The 25,552-nt window shown below is 45.8% G+C and overlaps 1 protein-coding gene across 6 annotated transcripts in view; it reads left to right on the plus strand.

Moving 5' to 3' along the window:
- TIAM1 (TIAM Rac1 associated GEF 1) overlaps positions 1-25,552 on the plus strand; it is a 192,899-nt gene that overhangs the window by 20,056 nt on the left and 147,291 nt on the right. For 3 of the 6 annotated variants that reach the window (XM_061453658.1, XM_061453664.1, XM_061453661.1), the window contains exon 2: positions 17,846-18,185. The exons of the other annotated variants lie outside the window; for them this stretch is intronic. The gene's annotated coding sequence lies outside the window, so the exon portion shown is untranslated. The remainder of the gene's footprint in view (positions 1-17,845; positions 18,186-25,552) is intronic. 6 annotated transcript variants of the gene reach the window in all.

The raw sequence follows: 25,552 nt of genomic DNA on the forward strand, positions 1-25,552 counted from the left end.
TTTGATGGGTTGTTGGTACCTTGTTTTGCCTTTCTTTTGTGGCCTTAGGGAATTACCATTGCTTTCCCTTCCTTGGCTATGGGAATCCCCTTTAGAAATGATTTAGGTGCTGGGGGAATTTGGGCTGTGCTTCATGTCAAATCTTTGTTTGGCTAGAGAGAAGGTTGTCCTTCTACCTATTAAATTCCTGTCCTATGAGCAAAGGGAACAGTACTACCCCTTAAGTCTTAAAGGAAGGAGGGCTCGTGTGAGCATCTTACTGATGGGAAAAGCTTTCAGCTTCTTCCATGGGGAGCAGCCTGGCTCTGTGGCCAGGAATGCTGCTAGGAGAGCTTAAAGAGGGCCTCTAAGGGTATTTTCCCTTATGGGGTTCAGATCAAACTTTTGATGTAACAGTGTCAGAAATTGGGGAGGAAAAATAAAAGTAAGGCAACCCCCGCCCCCCCGAACATTACCTCTGAACATTTCACTGCAAAAGTAATAGACTTTAAAGGTTTGTTTTAAGTCTTGGCTTTCTGAGCCTCTTTCAAATCAGATGTATTGCTGAAACCAGTTTGTAATATTTATAGAGTTTTGAATTTACTGTGCGTGAGAGGGAATCCCTTTCTTTTTCCACTGTGAATGAATTGCTATTAGGTCGGTTCTCCTTTTTATGGAAGGTTTGCTTCAGAAGATTTAAAGTATAAATTCTCTATCTGATATTTGACTTGATTGGGTACACTGCTAAAAAATGAATGGAATGGAGTAGCCTGGATGATGATTTCTCTTCTGATGTGAAGAAGTTTTATGTTCTTCTTTTCCTTCTAGTTGCCTGGTGAGCTTTCTTCTTAATTATCCATGTATCTATCTCATTTTTTTTTCCTTTGCATCCCGTTCCCTCAGATCCTGGTGCTTGTAGTGGGGTTAGCAACTTTACTCTGCCAGCACTAGCATTGCTTCTAAGAGATCCAACTGTGCCAGCTGCTGATGTGTTTAATACGGTTCTGTACGTTTGATGTCTGTGCTGATAACCTCGGGCGGTTCGGGATGCTTCTGCTATACAGAAATGGAGCTGAAATAAAAAGTTTTCATACTTGAAGACAATTTTCTGCACTGGAGGTGGAAAATTTCCAGTCTTTTTCTCCTGTGGTGTTGGTGTGACCTTTGGTTGCCCTGTGCCACACCACAAGCAACTGTGTTGGCTTTGCTGCCTGTTACTGTGGGAATGGGCAGCAGACCCACACTGGGCATCTGAAAAACATCCAAGGCAGCCCTGGGTAAGAGGTGATAGATGACATTGCTGCTGCCATCAGCCACCCCCCTGAAGATCCCATGAAGGGTGGCAGACAGCACTCCCATGAGGAGCAGTGTGGCCCTTCATGAGTGCTCCTGGAGAGACGCGGTACTTGGCCCAGGAAAGGCAGAAGGGGCAGCATCTCTGACTTTATGGGGTTACCCATATCTTTCTGTTCATGTGCACATGCAGATTTTTTTTCCAGGGAATAATGAGGACAGGGCAGAGGCAGATTTTACTCTGGAACAGTTTTTGTATCACTTTGCAACAGCTTTATTTCCCATGGGCAAAGCCAAATGGTAAATACCTTTTAGAGTGCAAAGAAACATTAATTACTGTAGCCTAATCTTATCTTTGGCTTGGCTCTTGCCATTTTGAAAGCCTAGGTACAGCGTTTTCCATAGCTTGGATTTGTTTGTGTGTGAAGTCAGCTATATAATTAAAACAAACATGTTTTCCAGCAAAATGTATTCCCTTAAATAAGTACTGTCTATATGTGGGTAAAAATAAGTAGTGTCTTTGTTGGTGTTATTTTTTTCCTTTGAAGCTTTTTTTAAATATACCTAATTGGCAATTTCCAATATTATTCTTTGTAATTGTTTTGTGGTCATTGTCTGCTCTGGTTTGGAAATGCTCATTAGGAAGATAAGCGCTTGACCCCCAGCTGAAGAGTGGTATTTATGATGTGTTACGTGATGGTGAGAGTGGTTTGCAGAAAGTGTTTTTTGCTGCTTTGGGTCCTGTTGTTAACGAAAGTGGTACTGATGAGGAAATTGCTTTTTTCCTGTCTGCTGTACTTGAGCAGTTTGCGTATGCGGTACTTGGAAATGGGGAACTGTCTCCAGTTTCGGCTTTCTGAGTTGTAAGGTAGGTGGCTCTGCTGCAGCTCCCTTCCTTCTAGAGGACCTGACACAAAGCTCGGGGCAGCACTTAGGATGGCAGTGCTATTGCAGCATTCAGACTGAACAGGCAGCTCAGTGGGTTTCAGCAAATGTGTGCTCATGTGGTTGGGATTATCTGGTATTAAATAAAACAACAAACATGCAGACAAAATCCGGGTGTTCTGTGTGTCATTTACTACTTGCACATCTCAAAAGCTTACATGGTGCCATGGCAGGTCAAAGGACTGTATGGCATGTCTGCATGTGACTGTATGTGTAAGCAGTCCCATTAGGTTGTTAGGTTTGCTCGCTGGGAATGGGAGGTGAGAATGTGTTTTGCAGGAGTGCGATCTGATTTAAACCAGGCTTCACAAAACAGTTTAGCAAAAAAGAGCTGTGTTGGCAAGGGTGTGTGGAAACATCTTTATTCCCTGCTGCCTTCTGGAGTACCTGGGCAGGCATATACCCTAGCAGGCTGGCTGGTTTGGTGTCCTTGGCTGAAGAAGAGACTAGGGAAGGAGCTAAGGCAGTCCTTGCAGGAGAACTGCTTGGAAGACATGCCCTGGCCCTGCTGCTGTGGGGATCTGCCTGTGTGGCTGGGGGCAGGGGCAGCACTTGCCTGTGGCGGTTCTCTGGAGACAGGGACTGGGGTCTGTGTGCAATGTGGGCACTTGGGACATAGCTGCAACTCTTGGGGCCTTCAAGAGGAAGTACATCTACAAATAATAGTAGACCTGCCTTTGAAGGTGCTTTTTGATTTCCTCAGTGTTGCAATGATGTTTATATGTAGTACGACAATTTGAGGTAAACCTCAGTTGTTCACTTTTCACACTCATCTCCTTATTTTATAGCATTTTCCTGATGGCATCGATTTGAGCCGCATCTTCTATAAAATAACATAGTTCATTTCAGCTGAAAACCAAGAACTTCATTCAGCTTCACTGGGGTCACCAAGCTCACTGAAACTGCGTCATATTTAACATCTTCGTCGCTGACATGGACAGTGGGATTGAGGGCGCCCTCAGCAGGTTTGCCGATGACACCAAGCTGTGTGGTTCGGTTGATACCCTGGAGGGAAAGAATGCCATCCAGAGGGACCTTGACACGCTTGTGAGGTGGGCTGATGCCAACCTCATGAAGTTTAACCATGCCAAGTGCAAGGTCCTACACCTGGGTGGGAGCAATCCCAGGCACAGCTACAGGTTGGGCAGAGAAGAGATTCAGAGCAGCCCTGTGGAGAAGGACTTGGGGGTGTTGGTTGATGAGAAAATGAACATGAGCCGGCTTCAGTGTGCGCTTGCAGCCCAGAAAGCCAACCGTATCCTGGGCTGCATCAAAAGGAGCGTGATCAGCAGGTCGAAGGAGGTGATCCTGCCCCTCTGCTCTGCTCTTGTGAGACCTCACCTGGAGTATTGTGTGCAGTTCTGGTGTCCTCAACATAAAAAGGACATGGAACTGTTGGAACAAGTCCAGAGGAGGGCCACGAGGATGATCAGGGGACTGGAGCACCTCCCATATGAAGATAGGCTGAAGAAGCTGGGGCTGTTCAGCCTGGAGAAGAGAAGGCTGCGTGGAGACCTCATAGGAGCCTTCCAGTATCTGAAGGGGGCCTATAGGGATGCTGGAGAGGGACTCTTCATTAGAGACTGTAGTGACAGGACAAGGGGTAACGGGTTAAAACTTAAACAGGGGAAGTTTAGATTGGATATAAGAAGGAAATTCTTTCTTGTTAGGGTGGTGAGGCACTGGAATGGGTTGCCCAGGGACGTTGTGACTGCTCCATCCCTGGCAGTGTTCAAGACCAGGTTGGATGAGGCCTTGGGTGATATGATTTAGCGTAAGGTGTCCCTGCCCATGGCAGGGGGGTTGGAACTAGATGATCTTAAGGTTCTTTCCAACCCTAACTATTCTATGATTCTATACTGGAGATACAGAGATAAGCTTCTTTGTGTATGGCACTGAAATGCCAACAGCAGTCCTGCTGAAGATTTGGATATCTGCTTAACTCAATGCCCATGGTGTGTAAATACAGACCATGCATCAGTGTGTAAAGCCAAGCACATGCCTTGGCTATGTGAGACTTAAATCATCAGATGCAGTGTGGAATAACCTGAATTGAAATGGAAAAAGTAACTATGTTTTCATTATATCTACAGGATATGTTGCAAGAAACAAAGTGTGGGTTTTAAAAACTGACTGTTCCACAACTCAGTTATATACCTCTGCATGTGTGTGTGTAGACATTTTTGAAGCACTAGTCTCTGAACTGTGTTCATGGAGCAGCCACCCGCCAGGAACTGCCCTGGGGTCCCACAGAGCTAAAGGCACGAATTATGACAGCCTGCTAGACGTGGATCCTTAATTGAGGTTTCTCATCCTTTGTGCGTCAGTGGCAGAAGGGGACTTACCAGTTGGTTGGATTCATGAAGACAGCGGGTACACAGAGATGGGCGCACGAGGAAGAGAGACCAGACGGAGCAGTTCTTCTTGTTCCTGCTATCCACATTCTCAATCTTTCCAGAGCCTGCTTTTTCAGCAACAAACATGCCTGTGCTGTTACTTGGCTTGGTCGTTTTTGTCTTGCCAAGTGAAGAACTGATCCTGAAAGGCTCCTGTGGAGTACTGTGGGGAGCCTCCCCCTGTTCCCTCTGTAAGGAAAGGTTGTGCATACTTTTAACACAGGTACACTCAGCCCCCACCCACTTCACTGAGATGTGAGGGTGCTTGGAATCCGGGGGCAGTCTAGCCCTAAAACTTTCCTCTAGTTTGTGTGTTGTTGTTTTTGGCTGTGCAGAATCAGAAAAGTCACATATATTAACCTTATCTTCTTTCCTTAATTTCAACATGGCTATTACCCTTTCTGGAACCTGGCTGCCTGGCTGAATATGCTACTGCTTGGGACATGTCTGTTTCCAGGTCTCTTTTGCGGAACTGTACAGACCATCTTCCTACCATCATCTCAGCCCAAATATCCCTTTGAAACCAGGCAAACCAGGCTGAATATAGGTGAAAAAGATCCTTTTACTCTTGTAATGGATTCTGGTATTAACTGCATTGGTGGGCTATCAAGCCTGGGAGGAAGTTGCCTTTGAAACAGTCATCATAATCCCCATCACCAATTCAGATGCTGCTTTGCCATTGAAACAAGAAATGAAAAGCTTTCAAGAATCTTTCCTTTCTGAGCTAATGCAGAAACATTTGTGGCTGTAGTATGTGTTACAGTATGTACATCAAGGCTCTGCTGTAACTACAAGGCTGAATTCAGTGGTGGCGTTCATCCTCCTATCTTCCTCCCTGACTCTCAACCCCTCAAGTGAATTATGCCTTGTGTTCAGTGCAGGACCATCTGTTTCCCTGTATGTTCTCTCTTGCTGCAGCCTGATTTGAATGGAAAGGTGAGTCTAAATACGTATGACGAGGAGCGTTCTTTTGTGTTTCAAACAGCTTGTTTTCCAATGGAGGAGCCAAGCCATAAAAGAAACACTGGGTTCTTAGCTGTCCTGCACATGTGCTCCTAGTGACAGAGTAGGGTTTTTTTTAGAGCAGAGTTGAGGGGCACCTGAGTTTGGGGATTAATTTGGCACTTCAGACATACACGTGTCTTGTGACCAGGCCTGAGCAGCTCTTCAAAGATGCTGAAATCTGTATTACAACCTAATACAGATTTCACTGTACTACACAATATGACTGCCAGGTAGCCACCACCCCCACCCCTCGTCCTGATTCATGCAGAGGAGAGAGATGTTGCTGCTATCTAGGGGTTTTTTTTGTGTTATCTCCTCTTACACTGTAAATGTTAATTTAATTTCCACATTTAGAGACCTTAATTAATTATGAATAAAATAATTTGTATGAATCTGAGCTGAAAGGTGACGGATAATAATTTGTATGAATCTGAGCTGAAAGGTGATGGATTAATGGCTCTCTGGAAACATGAGGCTGCTTTACCAGAAGGGATTCAGCACAGGAGTGGCTGTGCCAGCTCTGCCCTGTGTGCATCCCTGTGACATGGGGTAGGAGAAGGAGGATTTCCATACCCTGGCATCCTGGAGAGGCTGGCACAAGGGACAGGACAAGGAAAATGCTAGCTACCGTGTGGTGAGATGATCAGGGAGCTGGTCTGCTAGAAACCACTCATGGTAGGGTTGATTTTCACCAAGGCTTCCCTGCCATCTGCACACCCTGAGTTGCATGGGTGCAAGAGCACCCTGCAGAACACAGGGTCTGGCACATAGGGTGCAGATGGAAGGAGTTATCATCTTTGGCAACCTGGAGTAGCATGTATAACCATCTCTTCTCTGCTATGGAAGAGGTCTTGTGCACTCCTCTGCCTCCTCTGCTGTCTCAAGCCCCTCACCAGACTCAACTGCCTTGTGCTTGCTTGTGTTGAGCTGAGTAAGTTCAGGCTCCACTGGATGGCTGGTTTTAATAGGTCTGATGAAGTAGTAATTTGGTTCCAAATACATATTGTCATATTTTATGCATGGTCGGATTTACTTCCTGTGCAGTGGAGTAGAGCACTATGCAGGTCATCGCTGGTTGTCTCTTTTCTGCCTTTTTTTTTCCCCCTTTTCTTTTTATTTCTTCTTTCATTAGGGATCAGAGAATTCAATGAAACTTTTAGGCTTGGTCCTCAGGTCTCCATACAGGTAAAACATCCAGCCATCTCAGCAGTCACCTCCGCTTTGCTGCGAGGCTGGTTGCTTGATGCCTGCGGGATCAATCATTTAACAACTGAAACTTTTATCAGGTGCTGCTTTCCTCCAGGAACTGTTCTGTGTTATGGACCTCTTTACAGCTCCTTTTTTCTTTTGTTAACCATTCTGCAGAGGCCGGTGGGCCTAAAGTGACTTCTGCCGTCTGTCTCCTGGCTCCCCAAGCAGTAATGACTGTTTGATGCCTGTGTGCACACACACATTGAACTGTCCTTCTGCTCTTCCCACCTGATCCATTCTATTTTCAGGGACAGCAGGGTATAGAGCTGAGTCCGGGTTTGATACTCCAGGCACTTCTAGGACCAAAAGGTTTGTTTTCTTTTCCTAGAAGCTTTGCTTACAAAAGTGAACAGTGAGCAACCCAGTTCCTAGCAGTTTTATTTGGCAGAGTTTCACACCCTGGGTCGTCTCTAGGTTTTTCTCTGCAGAACTGGTGGAAATGTTATTGTTTAATCCCAGCAACCTTCCTGAAGTCCTGAAGTTTCTGGCTCATCACTTTCCCATGTGCGGTGGGTATTTATCTCCAGTTAGCAATGCTGCTGGTTGATGCCTTGGCTTTGGATGCAGGTCGGGTGTTGCGCAAGGTCGGTCTGTCTGTCTGGAGGGCAGATTGCCATCAACAAGCTTCAATATTTTGTCATGAAACAATGCTTAACTTCCAGGGGTCAGCTGGAGGTGATGGTATTGTGTTGCTTAGAGTGACTGACAAGGCAGTGACAAAGCTTTATGCTGCATAACTCGTTTTAGTACCACCAAGTGCGATAAACAAGAGCTCAGACCCCCAGAGCAGCAGTAAAGGCAAGCTGGGTTAAGGTTTTAAGCCCTTTATGACAAAGTATAAAAAATAGTCTGAACAGAAGTGGTCAAATTACTCACAGGGCCCCTTGGTTTTGTATGACATCTTCATGATTAATCATTCTTTTCCAAATGAATAATTTCATAACGTTTCTTTCACAAGGTTATAAACCAGACACTAAATGAAACAAATGCCAAGTTTTTGCGAGTGTGGAGGTGAATGTGGTAGTGTAGGTTGATGTGCTGCGCACATCCCTGCCTGTAGGCTTCAGCTGGTGCTCAGGGGGTGAAAATTCACCTATGGTGAAGATGGGGCCAAGCCATAGGGCTTCCCCATCGGTCTCTCCATCGCCCTGCCCCACCCAGCAGGAGGGGGAACGCTGGTCAGGGTGAAGACTGAGCAATGTGGAACCCGATTTCTGTCCCCTTGCCCTGCTGTGTGCCTGGCCAGCTCCATTAGGTGGGTGCTCTGCTCAGGGTCCCTTCTCTGTTTTATTGTTGACCTCTTGATTCCTCTACCTCTCAGCTTTTTTTGCATGTCTTGTACCTGGCAGTCATCTGGTTGCCCAAATCATTCTCTCCCTTTTTTACAAAATAAAGCTTTCACTGTTGTTTAACCCATCTCTGTTACTTGTAAAACATTTGTGTTGTAGCCCATGCTACTTCTGGTGAAAAGAAGATTGCTGACGGTTAAATAGAGGCACAAGCTGGAAGCCTTTGCTGGCTTTGTGTGTATTTACCCTGGTACTTGTTGGGCTAAACTGTTCTTAGAGTTTTCTTGATGGCTTGAAAGAAAAAAAGGAGGGAAAAAAGGCACGTTTGCATAAATGTATTAAACTGATACACAGTCTGTTCTGAAAACAAGACAACAGGCAGGTTCAGCTACTTGAGTATCCACTCTGGCATATGGCTGCTGCTTTGTGAACCTGATCTTAAAGGTCTAATTTACATTAGTTACTACTATAACCTACACTGATAGGCTATATTTTTATAAAACTTAAGGTCAGAAAAAGCAGAACTTTGGAGCTTCTGTGTCTGCATGTTCCTTCCAAATCCTGCAATTTTTCCAGTTCCTTCTGGACAATTACTGTGATTGCTCAGTCTCGCTTCTGTTTAAATCTGTAGCATTTTAACCACTGGTTTCTATAGGACAAAAATCAAGTTTCTATAACTAATAATGACAGACATTAGTGGTTGATAATAAGTTGGTGATACATGAGTACAATACCACGATGAGAAGGGCACGCTTCTCTGCAGTGACATAACACAGTAAGTGTTGCTCCTCTTTTTCAGGGTGTGTTTTCAAAAGAGAAAAAAGAGAGTTAAAAATAGAGATAGGGCAGCACTCACAGTCCTTGTGAGGTCCACCTGACCTAGTCTGCCAGAACGATAAAGGTCTTGGAGCTAGGAGGTCCCTCTCCACAAATGCCAAGAAATGCGGCAGCCTCGTGGATGTGAGAGCCCCAGCCTGTTGAAGGGTGCAGCAGAAGTAATTTGGCTGCCTCATGTGTTGCTTGTCAGGCCCACAACTGGGTGCCATTATGGCATGCCTACCAGGATACCTGCTGATGGGGAGCTGGAAAGGAGAGGCTGCAGGGCACCATGGATGCAGAAACACAGGTTGGACTATTTTTACCCTCTGATTAATTCTAACTGATTATTTGTAATTATCAGTCTATTGAAAGTCCCTGCACTCCTGGCTGGGAAAGTAATTATGTACCCATTAGGTTTCATAGGACATTGTGGTTTTCCCTAATAAAACCCAATGAGTGTTTCTAAAGGCTGTTCTTGTTCAATGCGGTCCTTTGGGCCTCTGCAAGTGCTAGGGTGGAGGATGTTGCCTTTCATCCATGGGTTGTGTTAGATGTTTGGGGTCACAACCCCTGTAAAGCTGGTAGGTGAGCACAGCAGGGTTTCTGCTCTCAGCTCTGCTGGGTTGCAGCCCTAACACCTCTCAGACGTGGGTGCAATTCCCTGGCAGCGTGAGCATGCAGGTCTGGCGCCTCAACTCTTATCTTCTCATGCTGGCAGTTGCACAGGAGCTCGTTCTGAAGCAGGAGGCAATTAATATTGCAGGTCAGGAGGTGTATGAGCTGTGTTGGAGCTGCAGCAAGGCTTCTTTAAGGGGTTTTCATATGTGGCACGAGTATTACTGACACTTTTGATAGAGGTGTGGGAAGGTTAGTCTCACTTGCTTCCTATGCTTGCACCTCCACCTGGGATCTGTCCACAGTACTCTGTTGACTTTTGGCCATTTCTAAACTAGCTTTAAAAAGTGTCTGGAGCACAAATGGGTCGCTTAGCAACCCACTTCTGCTGAGGGTTGCTGGGGAATGGGTCAGAGATTAACAATTATGCACAATCGAGGTTAAAAATGCAGCACGGTCGCAGCGTCGCTGCTCTGGCGGCTGGGGTATTTCAGCGTTACCGTGCTGGGATTTACGGCGGTGTAGTAAACTTGTGACAGTTGTGATTCTGACCTCATGAACGTGATGATGCAAGACTTCAAATGTGTTATGAAATTGGACTGAAGTATTTTTTCTTTACTGGTATATTACAAAAAAAAAAACCACCAAACCAAACTAAAAAACGTTAAATAACCATCAGATGAGTAACGTAGGCATGATCTATGTTTCACATGTATTTTTACCCTGAAGGCTCTGGGCCTTTCCGTGGCCATATGACTTCTCAAACAAACAGAAATAGATCACAGAAGAGAGTGGAAAATGGAGAGTCTAGCCATAGAGCAGGAAGGGAGAGGGAAGGTGGGTTTCTGGTTTTGGTCACCTACCTGAACATTGATGCACTGTTCCTCCAGGCAAGGAAACAACAAATGCCACATTAGCTTGATGAGTATATTTTTTTGAGTCTTATTTTGGCAACATGATCATTTTCCTAAGTCCTTGGTGATGCTTTGTTTTCTGGATGAAGAGATTCTTGGCAGCGTTTTCTCCTTTTACAGAGTAGAAAAGGAGGTGGCTTGGGTGTGATTGCTTTTACCCTAATAAATGTCCCAGTACTTACAATTTCTGCAGGAACATACAGTGAGACTATAAGTCATTAAAACAGGGTTCCATCTCTTAGATGTTTTTATAACTATTTTATAACTATTTTCTTCTTTGTTTAATTAACCCTTCTTTTCAGCCTTATCCTACCCCAGTGGTCATCCCAAACTCGAGAAATAAGAATCAGCTGACAATGCCTCTTCAGCAGTCACAGGAAGCACTGAAATCCAGGAGCTCTGACTGGAGGTGATCTATACTCCTAATCTTCAGTCACTGTCTGAAGCTGACAGTGTCATGGGCAGGTGGGCAGCTCTTTTCCTTTGCTTCCCTGACCTTTTTTCTTCCTGTTTCCACTGAATAGGCTTATTCCCTGCCAACTTAAAAAATACATATTTATTTTTTAAAGGTCCCTTTCAGGCTAATATTACTCATCTTACTCACCTGCCACCACTGGTCAAGGAGAAAAATTATCTTGATGCCCCTTTCCACTTAAACATACTTTCCTTAAATATACTTTACATTGTTGGCTCTTTATTGCTTTGGATTAAGTGGTAAAATCCATACTTGAGACATTGCAGAAGCTTTTAGTTGTCAATTAAGGATTGTTAATATGCAAGACAATGCCACACCACAGAGGCTGCTAGGGTAGGAAATGAGATCCATCATCTGTTGTTAGAGCTGCAGGATAACTTTAGGTCAGCAAAAATCAGTTACTGCGACTGGCTTTGGGCAAAAATTCCTCATCAGTATTCTGAGAGAGTGCGGGGTGGGATGGGGATGGAAGTAGGCAAAGCTGAGCAGCACTGGGGTTCCTCCCATCCTTGTACTGCAGTGTTGATTTGGGGCATCTTTTGAATCCCTTAGCTCTTGCAGTCACTTCAGTGTCTCCTAACTGCAGAAAAGACCATGCTCAAACTCAATAGCTTGGACTACATTTGTACAAATCAAATTAATATTCAGTTTCAGGCTATCTGCTACCTGCTTCCACAGGCCAAAGATTTTTCCTTCTTTCCTGGCTTCTTGATTAGTGCTTTAATTTCTGCCTTGTGAGGCTTTTCCTGGCTTTTCTTGTTTGCTTGCCACCAGAAACTTATCTTTGCACTGACCTACCTGAAGGAGGTGGTTGCATGAGGAGTGCCTGCTCCTGGTTGTGGTGGTACCAATACACTTGGGCAATTCTGCTGCTGGGTTGAGTTGGCAGTGAGTGCTGCTCACTGCCCGTACCCTGCATGGAAACCATTTGTGTCCTCACCATCCTAGGGTGAGATGGGAGTTTTAACCCAATAAACTCCCTCTTTATTGGAAAGAAATGGGATGCTGCCACTGCTGCCTGACATGTTCCCTGCTTCCTTTCAGGGGTGTGTCATACTTTATTAAGGCTTTCCATCTTCTCCAGAACAGGTCCAGACTTTTGTGAGCAAGCGCTCTGTGGCTTGCAGCATGGGCTGGCTGGGGTGCTTGTGATGAAAGGTCTGCTGCCCATTTACCTGCAGCTGTATGCTGCTTGCTCGATAGCTGATGTGAGCTTTCTGCCTTTATTCCCTGCACTGGAAGGCCTAGGAATATCAGGGCTGGGGGATGGCAGGGAGCAGGAGCATTTCCTGCGGTCTGTTATGGCTCAGCAGGGAAGGGAGACCAGCTGAACAATGAATTATGTATCTCCTCTTTATTTACTTCAAGAGTGTTTCTCCACCTTGGGAAGTTCAAAAGATTATTCTGTGTGCTGCTTTCTGACAGCAATCAAGCTGTCAGTGTTAGTGGTTACGTTAGTGTTGTTTCTGCCTCTCATGGCATTCATTTTTGAAAAAGAATTGGTGTGGCTTGGCTTGGTTTGGCGTGGGGGCTTTGATTTGAAATGAATAGTGGCAACTATGTTATTGAAAAATGAATTGATTACATTGAAAAGCTTGTGTTTGTTTCTAGTAGCAGCGCTAGGGTTATGCCACAAATAGAACTAAAGCAGAATCATGCGAGATGCAGGTGTTTGCCCCTTCTGGCTCTTACCATGCTGTGCTGCACTGCTGTTTGCATGTGTTGTCTTATGATTGCTCTTTGCTGGTGGTGAAGCCAGCTCCCTGCACAGTGGCTCCTGCTCACATGGGGCACCAGCATGGGTGGCAGCAGGGGTTGCCATGTTATCCCAGGTGGCCTTTCCCCGGGTTCCCACTGTCCAGTGTGTCCTGTGCGGGCTCCCCAGGCAGCACTTGGCCTCCCCTCGGCATTGACTTGTTGGATATGGCTTTGGATTTGCCTTTGCGCCAGTGGTGGTGAAAGCCCTGCCTCCAGGCAAAGAGATGCCTCCAAAAGGGCTGCACCTGGGTTAACGGCTGCTCCCCTGAAGTCCTGCTTTTTGGACCATTTTTGCCTGTTGCTAGTTGCTTTATGTGCTCATTAAAAGTAGTGGGAATTCATGGGCAAAAGGGAAGATAGAAAATGTAACTCTGAGTAAGCTCTAATAGATTTCTAGATGAAAACCTTCTTGACATATTTCTATATTCAAGATTTATAATCTAATCATTTCTTCACTTGCACAGCAGGGACTGAAATGTAGTTATTTACATACAGGGAACATTAAACAGCCTCCTTTTTAAACCATATGTGAACGTAAAATCCAACAACCACTGCTGAGTAATGGGTATCCATGAAAGATGAGAATAAAAATAAAGCAGAAACGAACATAATGAAAAGGTATTATTGCAAGAAGTAGCTGTGACAGCAGCATATTATATCCCTATACTGAACCAAAAATGTGACCCTGTAAATCTGTATCCTCTTGCCTCTTGAGTTAGCACTGTACACACCGAACATGTGCAGATGAACCCATTTGTATTCCTCTCTAGTTTTAATGAGTTCGTGGGGGCTTTGTGATGCCTTACTGCTTTGCCACGAGGATCTAGAGGATGGCATGCCATGTTAGTCCAGGCTTCTTTGTACTTGTCGTTGCTCCTTTGGGGCAGTTGTGATCCCTCAGAAACCTGAAGTCTTTCTTTAATTTCCTGACAGCTAACTTTGGGGCTGGCTTGATTGCTCTGTGTACTAACCTCCCAGCCAGTGTAATGCCTGCCTGTTGTCTGAGATGCAGTGCCAGGTAGCTGGCTCCTGAAATGGCTATGGTCATGGTCCTGCAGGAATTAGGATTAATTTGTCCAGGTGTTGAGACACATTCCTGTGACTGTATTGCCTGGACTGCGATGCTGCCTGCAGTGTTGGCATGAGCACCTTGGAATTGCCATAGTTACTGTGGATATCAGGAACTGCTGTGGCTATTGCCAGGCTGCTGCAGTGTTAAGGGTATGTGCTTTGGATGTTTTAATTTTGAGATTGGCAAAGGGACTAGGGACTGTTGGTGTTTTTTCCTTCCTCTTTTGGATAAAAATATATGGAGGGGCATCTTTGGAGAAATCACTGCTCTTTCTATATCATATGAAGTAAACACATGTAGAGGCTTTCCCTAAAATACTGGGTTTATGCATTCTCTGCATTGGTTGCTTAGTTTCTTGAAATATGCAGTTTATGTTCCTGTCTTTTAACATTTCTAATACTAATTACAAACAGGAACTTGAAAATCATGGAATCACAGAATTGTTTGGGTTGGAAGGGACCTTAAAGGTCACACAGTTCTACCCCACGTGCCATGGGCACGGACGCCTTACACTAGACCAGGTTGCCCTGGTTTTGAACACTTTCAGGGGTGGGGCAATCACAGCTTCTCTGGGCAAACTGTTCCAGTGTCTCACCATCCTCATAGTGAAGATTTATTTCCTAATATCTAAATCTCCTTTCTGTCAGTTTAATGCTGTTGCCTCTTGTCTTGTCACTACATGCTCTTGTCAAAAAGTTCCTCTCCAGTTTTCTTGTAGGCCCCCTTTCAGTACTGGAAGGCTGCTGTCAGGTCTTCCCTGAGCCTTCTCGAGGCTGAGCAAGCCTGACTCTCTCAGCCTGTTTCCAGAGGAGAGATGCTGCAGCCCTCAAATAAGGAATATGATTCCCTAATTAAGGGTAAGCATTCCCAAATGGGTGCAACTGCATCCTGAAGAAGCTGTGCTTATCCCATTGGCATGTTTTGATAATAGGTCTAGATACTGGCTCTCAACATGCAGGTTAGATACAGAAAACTATTAGTTGTGAGAAATAAATTTCCTTCCGATAAATGCACATCTGTCTTCTCATTGCTGGAGTCCTCTGGTGATGGTGAGCCTGAGGAGAGTAACTTTTGTTGGTTTTTAGGATGAAAGGAGAAGCTAATTTCTGTGATACAGGGGGATAAGACAGTGAGTTTCTGTCACAGAACCAAAACACTGTTCTTACTACCAAAACACTGTTTCTGCTGCGTTTTAACAAAATACTGTACCTTGCATTTCTCTTATCTTTTAACCCTCTGCATTCCTGAAGATAGAGCGATGAGAAATGTGGATTGCAGTAGGCTTAAGAAATGTTTTGTTCTTAAATCCCCACTATTTTTCAGTAGGATTTCAGAAATCTCTACAGTATTTTAATTTGGTTTGTCAAAGTATAATTACCATGAATGAGGTAAGAAACTAATTTAAACACAGCAAGTGTAGTGGAGAATCCAATTTTCAGAAATCAGTGGCAATGTAATTGGAGTCATTAAGTGCTGACTTTGGTAATTAAGAGATGTTTTTTGATGTTTCAGGTTTGTGTTGCTAGTCATCTGTGGAGAGGGTAGAAAAATATTTTCCGCTCTGTGAAACTAGTCACTTCCCTATACCCATGTAGGCATGAACACTGCCCAGCAGCTTGAGTGAACCTGCAGTGTTTGAGATCTACTTGCTTAGGTCCCAAGCTCCTTGTCCCTCCCTGCCCACAATGGGGAACATATGGGAGCACGTTTTGGGGCCATCCTGTGTGTGAAGCTGGCACTGCCTCTGCTGGGCAACCTCTTATGCTGGGGCATGGAGGAGCCCCTGGGGTTGTACCCTGTGCCAGGACACCCTCAGGGTGGAAAAATCTGGTTGTAGCTGAGCAGGCATGGGCTTCAGCGGCTCCATGTCTGGTCTTGGCCAGGGAGGGCAGTTTGGCTGCCCCTGGCTCTTCTCTGGTCCAGGGGAACTGCTTGGCATAGGAGCTGGACCAGTGCAGGAGCCAGTCTGTCTCAAAACAGGGCGTGCCCACGCTCAGCCAAGGTTTTGGTAGCACGATGAGCAGCTACCAAGAGGCATTGCTTCATTGATGGATGATGCCGTGCAGTGTCGTGTCACAGAATGCAGAGCAAAAGCAAGTCCTTTATGATAATGTTCAGGAGGAGGATTTTTCTAAGCCAGAGATAGATGCCCAGCTCCTTAACCTATCATCCTTTCAAACTTCGATCTTGGATTGCAGGTCCATCTTGATAAAATAACTGGATCTCTCTGCAGACTTAGAAGTGCTGTTAAAAATTATTCATCAAAGAAATCAGTGGTACAAGTGTATTCTTGTCACTTCTTGTTTGCAGAATTATCAGTAAGAAGCTGGGATGTTATGGATTTTTAACTCCTGCAGTTCAACCAAGATGCTCAGCACGCTTTTGTTGTGATAATGGAGAAACCGTAAAACACCCCTGACATGCTGATAGTTATCATCATATAAACCAAGCCTTATGTTTACTTTCCTATTAAAAATGCTAATTTTCCAGAGCAATGGCATTCACAAGTGTTTTTTTCTTTCATTTTGTTGTTTTCCAAACCCCCAGATATTGCTGCTACTCGGGCCTCCAGCATGGAAGCTGATGTGATAGTTTTCGTGCTTTTGAGCTTTCACACCCACAAACAAATCCATCGGCAGCTGAGATCTCTTGCTCTGTGTTTGAGTTTGTAATTATCTTCTGGCCCAGCAGAAGCCAGAGCTCGGCCAGGAAGTGGCTTAAAATGTTTTTTTTTTAAACCTTAGCCGTGCTGGTTTCTGAGGGGTGTGGAAACCACCAGCAGTTTAAACATTTGTTTTAATCAGAAATCCCTTTTCTGTAGCCGCAGTGTTTTTCACAGTGCCTCGCAAAATTGCGTTGCCCTTACCTTCCCAGGGGTTCTGACCTTTAAAGCTGAACGGGCAGTTTCTCATGCGCTTGCTCATGTTTGTGCTTGATGTGGGGCATACTCTGAAGAGCAGGAGCCACTCTTTGGAGCTGGGCACCTGGTGAGGTTGAGCAGCTGGGGACAGGCACCCTGAGGGAGTGCTCAGGGGAGCAGCCTCTGCCACCCAGCCACGTTCAGAGGAAATAATTGTGGTGTCCCTCCCCTGTCCCTTTGCAGCCGTGTGGTTTTCTGGATGACACACTCAGAATACCTGGCAATGGCTGAATGTGGTGTGACAAAAGTCGGAGAAGCGTGTTAAATAGCTAGAACAGGTTGGAGAAATCATGCTGAGCTTTACTGACCAAACTGACTAGAAAGGGCTGTCTCTTTGCTGCTTTTGTGTGTGGTGATGGGGGAGTTCCAGGCTGGGGTGTGAGCTGGGCTTTCTGTAGCTTGCTGTCCCTGTCTCACAGGCACTGGGCACCCAACTAAGCTCCTGCTTGCAGTTCCAGATTAGGGGAGTAATGAGGATACACTTTGCTTTAGGCATAACTTCTTTCCTGTTACTTTTCCACTCCCTGTTTCCTTTTGTTTTATTTCTTCAGGCAGCCTGTGTTACTGCCTAATTGGATTACTAGGTCACTTTCTGACTGGCTATGGGCTGTATGGGACTGGGATCAGTCCCTGAGTCTTAGCAGTTTGGGGAGCTAATGTAGGCTGGCAGTCAGCAAAGCCACTACAGTCCCATGGAGCCTCAGTGGAAAATGGCTTTTCCTGCCTAACTCCCCAATGGCCACACAAAGGGTCAGATCCGTTGCTTTGTTTCACCTGGCTTTTTAGTTTTAGGGAGGAAAAATTAAAGAAGTGTTTGCTTTCAGGTGTGCCGTGTGGTTCATAGCCCTCAAGGAGTCCTGGCTGCCTTCTGGGAAACAAACACATCTAAACGTAAAACCTTGGACGTGGTTCAGGTGTCTGCGTATTAGAGAGGAATAGCTCTTACTTAAAAAGTGTGCTCTGTATCTTAAACAAAATACCTCTTTGCCGTTTCCATGGCAAGCTCTCCTTCATAATTGAATAACAGTCATAAATGGTTACATAAAACACAAGCAAAACGCGGCACTGTAGCTGAAGGCTGCACTTGTCAGCTCTGTGTTTGCTCTTTGCGCAGGGGAGCGTGCTGGTACCTGAAGGCGAGGCTTGACCCGGGGCGCAGCCGTTTGGTGCATCAGCCCTGCACCCTGGTTGCTGGAACCCAGCTCCCCGGAGAGGCTACTTGTGGTTGTCCCAGAGCATCCTCACAACTCGTCTCCAGACCCTTCTGCTAAGGAGAAGCCAACTGGAGGAAACGTGAAGGCCAAAATCTGTTAATGGGACTACACAGATTAAAGCACAGACCTTCTCTTTTGAGGTACCTCTCTGCAGATAGTACTGTCAAACTCGATTGTTCTGGAGCTGCTATATTCGCCTAGAAGCTGTTAGACCTTTGAAAAACAAGAGATCTTGCCAAGGTGAGTACACGTGTCTGCCCATGTTTTTAAAACTTCCTTTTATTTAATTATGTGACTGAAGTGTTCTCAGGAAAGAAAAGAATAAAGCTTTGCTATTTCTGGGACAAGAGCTTCTGTGCTGTTCTACCCTTAGGATTTTACAGTCAAGTGTGTGGGTGTCTGTTGTGTCCCCATCCTGTGTCCCCCCCTCCCCATTTCTGTGCCTCTTGAATTATGAGGGTTTGAGTCTCTGCTTAAAATTTGTCACATGGACCCAGCAGCTGTTAAAAAACAAAACCCACAGCAAAAAAACAACCAAACAACCATCACAAAAAAACCCAACCTTGGAAAACCCCAGGTGTGAGGTACACCTCAAGGTTTTGATGCGAAGCTTGGCAAAGCTGTATTCCCACTGGTGGAGGTCCTTGCAAGGAGGTGGTGTCTCCTCCCAGGCAAGAGGGTGTTCATCTCTTGCACCTGGTACATGCATCACTGACCTGTGCCGAGGGCTGGTCTGCCTGCACCCTACCCTCCTGCCTGGTGTGGGTCCCTGTCAGTGAGAAACCCCAACATTGCCAGTGGGTTTCCCAGCTAGAGGCAAAGGTCCCAGGGGTATGGCTGGGAGGACAGGGCAGAGCTGCCAGGCTTAGCTGTGTGCGTGGCATGCAACCAGCCATGTGCGCAGTGCCCGTGCTGCCCTGACCTTGCCTGTCACTGCATGGGATGCTGACCCCCAGATCTTCACCTGTGGGGCCTGAGGTGGGTGTAGATGCAGTGTTCTGGGTTTATCACTTACAGAAGCACTGCACATGCGGGTGGGTGACACCAAAGTATTCCCTGTGTCCACACACCTTTCATGTCGGATTGGCAGCACGTCCAGGGGCATTATGTCATCTTGGAAAGACTCCATGTGACAAGAGTACTTGTGGCTGTTGTTTTGCTGCTTCTCTCTCCCCATAGCACCATTGATTTGCAGGCAGTGGCTGCTTCTCCAGCCCTGTGCTGTTGGCGCTTCCCAATTGCTGCACATATGGTGTGTGAAACTACGCAGTGCTTGTCGGCCCGCGTGGCACTGGCAGCAGCAGTGCTAGCTAGCAGCAGAGTGGCAGACTGAACTCTGCATCTTCCCCTCTCCTCCGGAGGGAGGGGGTGAGAGTTTTTGTTCTTTTGTTCGTCTGAGTTCATCATGTTGGAAATAAACCCACTGCCTGTGTGCGGCGGAGGAGGGGCGGGGGGAGAGGAAGGGATACAGGGAGGTGACAGCAAAGCTGTCATCTTGCTTTGCTCCATCCAGGGAGCAAGATGCAGTGGGGTTTCCGAATTCCTGCTTCAGCAGTGGGTGCAAATTGCCCCCATGCTGACAAATAGGGCCTGAGCATCTTGATGGGACGCCTGTGATGCTGACGTCTGCATGCAGTGTGTCTCTGTGCCTTGGGTTCCTGGTGAGCTGGCCCTCTGATGGAGGATTTGGGATTCTTCCATGGCTGTCACTGGTCCCTGTACCCATTCAGGTGTGCGTGCTTGTTCCTGCTCCTGCACTCTGGTAAGGTGAAGGTGGCTCTTGATGGTCTCCACTTCTTAAGGTGGTTGGTCCCTACATGTGGCACCAGGGGCTGGGTGGGCAGGGAAGTGTGAAGCAAGAGGTTTGTAGCCTTGGAGCTGCTCTGTAATCATCACCCCTCCTTTTTGTGGGGGAAGAAAAGGAGGGAGGTGGGGAAGGAGGATGGATGGTTTTGCCTCCATCCATCTTGTGGCCAGTTGTGGTCCTTCTGCAGTGCTGCATGTCCCTGGGGCACCAACATCCCCCATGGCAGAAGGCAGCCCTGGGGCTATCTGGGGGCTCTGGAGGATGTCACCGTGTCAGCTCTTAGCTGTGGCATTTTCTGTGCATCTTCAAAGCATGGAGGCCTTGTTTGTTTCTGATGAAAGCTGAAACCTTGCTGAAAAGGGAGCATCCTCTGAGGATGCTCCTGGCTCTGGACATGTCTGAGAGGGACTGCTTCCTCCACCCGCCACCCTTCACCTTTTTCTGATTTTTCCCTTGGGTTTTTGCTAACTGTGAAGCCACTAATGTGAAATGAAGGCATGGAAATTTCATATTGTAGCAATTAATCAGCCCTCCCTAATACTTTCCAGCTGTAAATTGCCAGCGCTAACAGATGTGTGCTGTTGCAGCCTAGCAGCTGATCCTGCCAGGGGCCTATGGTGGGCTATGTTTGGTTGGTTACGTGTCCTAGGCAAGCCATAGCGCACCCCTACGCAAGTGTAGAGCTCTGATTAGTTTAACAGAAAGTTTCCAGTTATTAGTTAAAAACGTTTCTAGTAATTTCTTTTCCCTCCTGTACTTAAGTGAAACTAAAATAGAAAAGGTGCTCCATTGTCACAGGACAGCCAGTGCGAGCTTTGGCTTGGTCTCTGCAGCGCGTGAGAGCTGGTCAGTAAACTCCTGTTTGATTTTTGCTGTGGGCCATACACGCAGATCTTGTCAAGGATTTAGGGAAAAAAAAAGACCCGAGGAATTTTCGCTTTAACAATGCCTTGTTGCACAGAACAAGGGATTTTTTTGCCCTCTGGCATCCCCAAGTCAGAGACTTCCATGTAGCAGAGGTCAGGATCTGGGGAGGGAGGGGGGGGACATTGGTTCAGGCTGCACCCCGCTGATGTGACTTGTCGAGTGTAATCTGTACAAAGTGGTGCTGTTCCCATCTGCCCTGTGCCTGCTGGATGTAGCTGGCTGGTGCTTTTTGATTAAAATGTTGCAGGGAAGGGAAAATGAGGAAGAAACTAAGCGCATTTCCTATCTTCGGTTTTTAGGAGACACTTAAGGGAGTACACTTGGATGAGTAAGGGCAGAGGCGAATTGCAAAAAGCACTTACTAAACTTGTCTGGGGATTTCAGCCCTCTAGTTTGGAGCATGAAAGCTGGGCTTTTCTTTAAGAAACAGCAATAAAAGCTGACAAGCCTAAAGACCCAGATTAGTTTAGAAACCCTGTAGCTGGGGGAGGAGGGGTGGAAACAGAAGTGCAGCGACTCAGACTGACCTTTCCATCAACTCCACTGCTCTTCCAAAGCGACATGTGGCATCCAAGCTGTGGTAGAACTGTGAGGTCCTCCACGTGGCACGGGGCAGGCTGTATCTCAGGCACAGGGTCTCTCACATGCTCCCCGAATGGCACTGGGCCTCCATGTGCTGGCATGGGCTGAGGCTGTCTGTCAGCCTGGCCGATCGGCGTGGTATGGTGCTGCTGGAGTAGCGGTGCCAGAATCTGTCCTGAAAGTGCTGATGGAGGCACAGAGGCTATTTTGCAATGCGTAGCAGCTCTTTTGTGCAACTCGGAGAAGTTGGCTCGCAGTTATACGCGCTGTCTGACGCGGAGCGGTGGCTGTTATAAGGGATTTAATTATCCTGATGACCCAAAGTAACGAAAGGAACAGGCCTGTTCATGTCGAGCCGTGATGCTGACCGTGGTTACTTCGCTTCCCTCTTCCCTTCTCCTCCCTCTTCTCCAGTGTAAAGCTACAAAGTGAAAGATGATGCCAGTATTCCCCTTTCCCAGGCTGCTATATACAATTGTTTCTATGGTCTTTGTTTATATAGATCTAGGGCAGATTAAAATATCTTTCAAAATCGGAATACTTGTCAGAAGGCTGGGTAAGCCTGTGTCTGTATCCCTTCAGAAATATTTTGGGTACCTCCTGGTACCTTCCATCCTCCTTCCCTAACCTTGTATTTGTGCAGCTATGCATTTTCTGTTCTCCCCACAAGCTTCCCAGTCCTCTAGGGAAATTTTAACCATTTATACAGTCTAGTAAAGCTACAGGCATGTTCTGTCCCAGTATTTATTAACCCATTCCCTTCAGCGGGAAGCAGAGAAGAGAAGCCAGCTGATCTGTCTGTGGGGCCCCTTGGAGGGAGACGAGGACCTTAATGCGGGTGAATGGTTTTAACCATAGCAAGGTGGGTCCTTTCCATAAACTGCTGGCCTGCCTGGAATGACAGTGACTGAAGGAACGCTACAGGTTTGGGGAGATGTAGTGGGGCTGCCCGGAAGGAAACGATGCTGTGGGAAATAAAAACTGGGTCTTCACATTCCCTGTCTGATCTTTGTCAATAGGATGGGTCTCCTGACTACAATGGATTTCACTTGGATTAGAGATTATCTTCCCCTTTAGTCTTTTCTGTACGGGTTGGTCATTGTGTGACCAAACTTGCTCCTGAAGTTGTTTAAAAAAAGCTCTACATTGTGGTACATGTATATGTTCATATACAAATATCACATGTGCATATATATTGTAATTTATAATGTCATTTTATCAGTTTAAGAGGCTATGGTATTACTTTTGTTCCAGTGTTTTTACCTGTGTAGAATGGGACTATTTACTGACAAATTTGTTGAAGTCTTTCTCATGCTTTTCAGTTGATGATTTAAGTAAAAAAAAGCTTTCTTTAGGAGCATGTCAGAGAAATCCTGTTCTGAAAAGCTGTTTGGTTTCTTAGCATGTGCACATGTGTTTTTCTCGTTACGCTCTTAGGTTTCAATGGTATTTAAGCCCCATTTTTCAAAATTGAGTTATTTGGAAGCATTAGACTCTTCAACAGTACCTAAAGTGAACCACACTGTTCATTAAACTGCTGCATGTGTGTACCCACATGCACAGTATGGTCCTTACAGGGCCTGAGCAGGATTTTTGGATCGCTGCAGAAGCTTGGGAGTGCCTTATTCTTGCTTGTGCTTTGCCTCCAAGTGGTGCAGGTGCCTCGGCTGGAGCTCACGCAGCAGAACACACTGTGGATATGGAGAATTGCCAGGTATTTGTGACTGGCTAGGGAAATATCAAGCAGTCCCATTTGAAGAAGTTTTTGGAAGGCAGCTGGAAGAGAGTACAGAACCTTGTGTTTGGTGTTATGGTTGATAAGGTTTTAAAGGCAGCTGCAGTTTAAGCTCTGAATAGTTCAGCGAGGGCCTTATCTTTACTTGGCCAAATGCTCTGTCGAGTAAAAGTTGATTTGTTTCCTGAGCAGAGGAGCAAAACAAGGGCTGCTGCATTAGCTCTGAGTGGCATTGGAGCTCTGCATGTTCAGTAAAAGCAGGAAGGGCTTGCTGCCTGGTTTGGTGTCCTGGCCTGTCCCTTGGAGGCCCATGAGTATACCTTCTGCCATGGCTGTGCCACCCCTCTGGGCAGGGACAACCCTTGCAAAGGATCCCTATATCACACACATGTATGTGAGGAATCTGCAGCCCAAAGGTAAATGTGTCAGAATGACCTTCATCTGAAAACTGCTCTTTCATAAAGCCAGAGAGCTGGGGGTGCGTTGTGTTGGTACAGAAGAATGAATTGATGTCTCATACATTGACTGGTTCATGGTTATTTCAGTGAAGAGAGCTGCAACCCCTGCTGACCAGAAGCCTGTGAAATGTGGCCAGGACTGCGATGGAGGTGCCTGCCCCACTGAATGTCCATCCGTCAGCTGTGGCAGAGGTTTCTGCTTCAGTCTTTGTGCTCATTCTGCTCCTAGCTTCACTCCTACCAATTATATCAGTAATCTTTAAACCTGGTGGCTGTGTGAATTTCACTTAGTTCATGGTCTCTGCAGTGCTCAAGTCTCTCTTCAGTTTGAACCTTTTTATATCAGAAGTCAAAATGGAGGAAAAAAGCACACTAATTCAGTTTTAATGCCAAGGTTGTGTTGGGAGTACTGCCTGTTACCAGTGAGGTGCGCTTAAGTTCGGCTAAATGTTGGTAGGCACTGTTCATTTGACTGTGAGGCCTAGGTGAGATTATTATATAAGCCTCTCCTCAACAGTTTAATAAATATTCTCATTTGTGAGATACTATTTTAATTAGAAGCTTTCTTCTGACATGCAAAGGACTCAGCTACTAAGCATGATGGTTTACTAAGCTTGGTCTACATGCTTTCTTATAATCTCAGTTGAGTTCAGCAGATACCACAGTAAAGTATATACAACCTTTTCCAGTTTGTATCATCCAAAGCTCGTGTTCCTAAACATCAGCATGCAGGTTTCCATTCTTCACTGTTCCTGGAGACAATGGAAAATAGCTTATGCCCCCCCCCCCCCCCCCCTTGTCCCTTTTTTTACCATCTTTGCCCTGTTAACTTTCAAAGGCATTTCTTGGGCTGAAAGTTTAGAATTTGGGTAGAAAAACTGTCATGGTCTTTTATAAAATACGTAAGATTATCCAGATGTGTAACAGGTTGATGTGAACTGAGGCTCCAGTAATTTTGCAAATGAGAAGATAGCCATGCATACAGCTCCCAGAAAACTGATCCATCAATTATTTGTGGATTTTTTTAGCATCTGGAATGATTTATTAATTTTGCAGGAGACTTAATGTGCAATTGAGGGTTTACTGCTTTGCTTCTTTGTGCTTCACTGCCTTGTGTAAAAGACAAATAATACTGGTACAAGAGAGCTGTATGAAGAAATGCTTATAATTTAGTAGAGATATGCTCTGCATAAGGTACTGTTTAGATATAGTTAATCCTGCCTTGGGGGCAGCAGGATGCCTTGTACAACCTTTTGAAATGCCTTTCAAGCCTGTGATCTGAGCTCCGTTGGCTCAAAACAACCAGGCGTGTTTCGTGTAGGAGTTTAGCTGAGTCTTGATGGAAGCTGTAACCATATTTCTCTATAGCATGGTGTTTCATTTGATTTCTTGTGTTACCCTGGTTAGTCATCTCTCATCTTAATTTTTCCTCCTCTCCTGACTTGCAAACCAGATTCTGCTTGGCGGATGGGGTGTATCATTACAAGAATTTGCCTTAGCAACCAGATAGGTTTCCAAAAATAGCTTATCCTGTCGTTTCAGAGCATCTCTGAACCTCAGGATGTTGTACTGCAATCTCTCTGAGCAGCTGAAGGCTGTCGTTTTGTTTCTTGTGGTCAGACAAACATAAACCGTGCCATGAGTGGACTTGACTTTGTGCACAGATTGATGCTATTTGAGACATGAGAGAAATTCCTGCAATGTTTACGAGCTGAAGAAAAATGCCTTTGAAGCCAAAGTATTTCTTATGTGTATCCATGTGTATGATTTTGTTTACAGTGTGTTATCTGAACAGTCATCTGCTCAGTGAGCACCTGATCTTGAAAGATGTGTAATGCCTGGGTCGGCTATGCCAGGGTTGAAATTATCTACTTAAGTGGCTGCCCTTGGACCTTTTGCCTCTGGTACCTGGAGCAGCCTGGCAGCATGCTTCCTTGGCTGAGGAGTGGGATGGCCAGCTAATGAGGTCTTTCTTTTATGGCAACATGGGTACACAAGTCTGCTACTATTTGGGTTTTGTGCCAGGCAACACTGGAAATATTTAAAGATACCTTTGGAGTGTGGCCATTTTCTTTTCCCTGTCTCTCTAGTTTAAAAA

This window comes from Pezoporus flaviventris, unplaced genomic scaffold (assembly GCF_033815535.1).
Source record: "Pezoporus flaviventris isolate CSIRO_AGI_PZ_B2104156 unplaced genomic scaffold, CSIRO_AGI_Pfla_v1 ptg000015l, whole genome shotgun sequence".
Classification (NCBI taxonomy): Eukaryota; Metazoa; Chordata; class Aves; order Psittaciformes; family Psittacidae; genus Pezoporus; species Pezoporus flaviventris.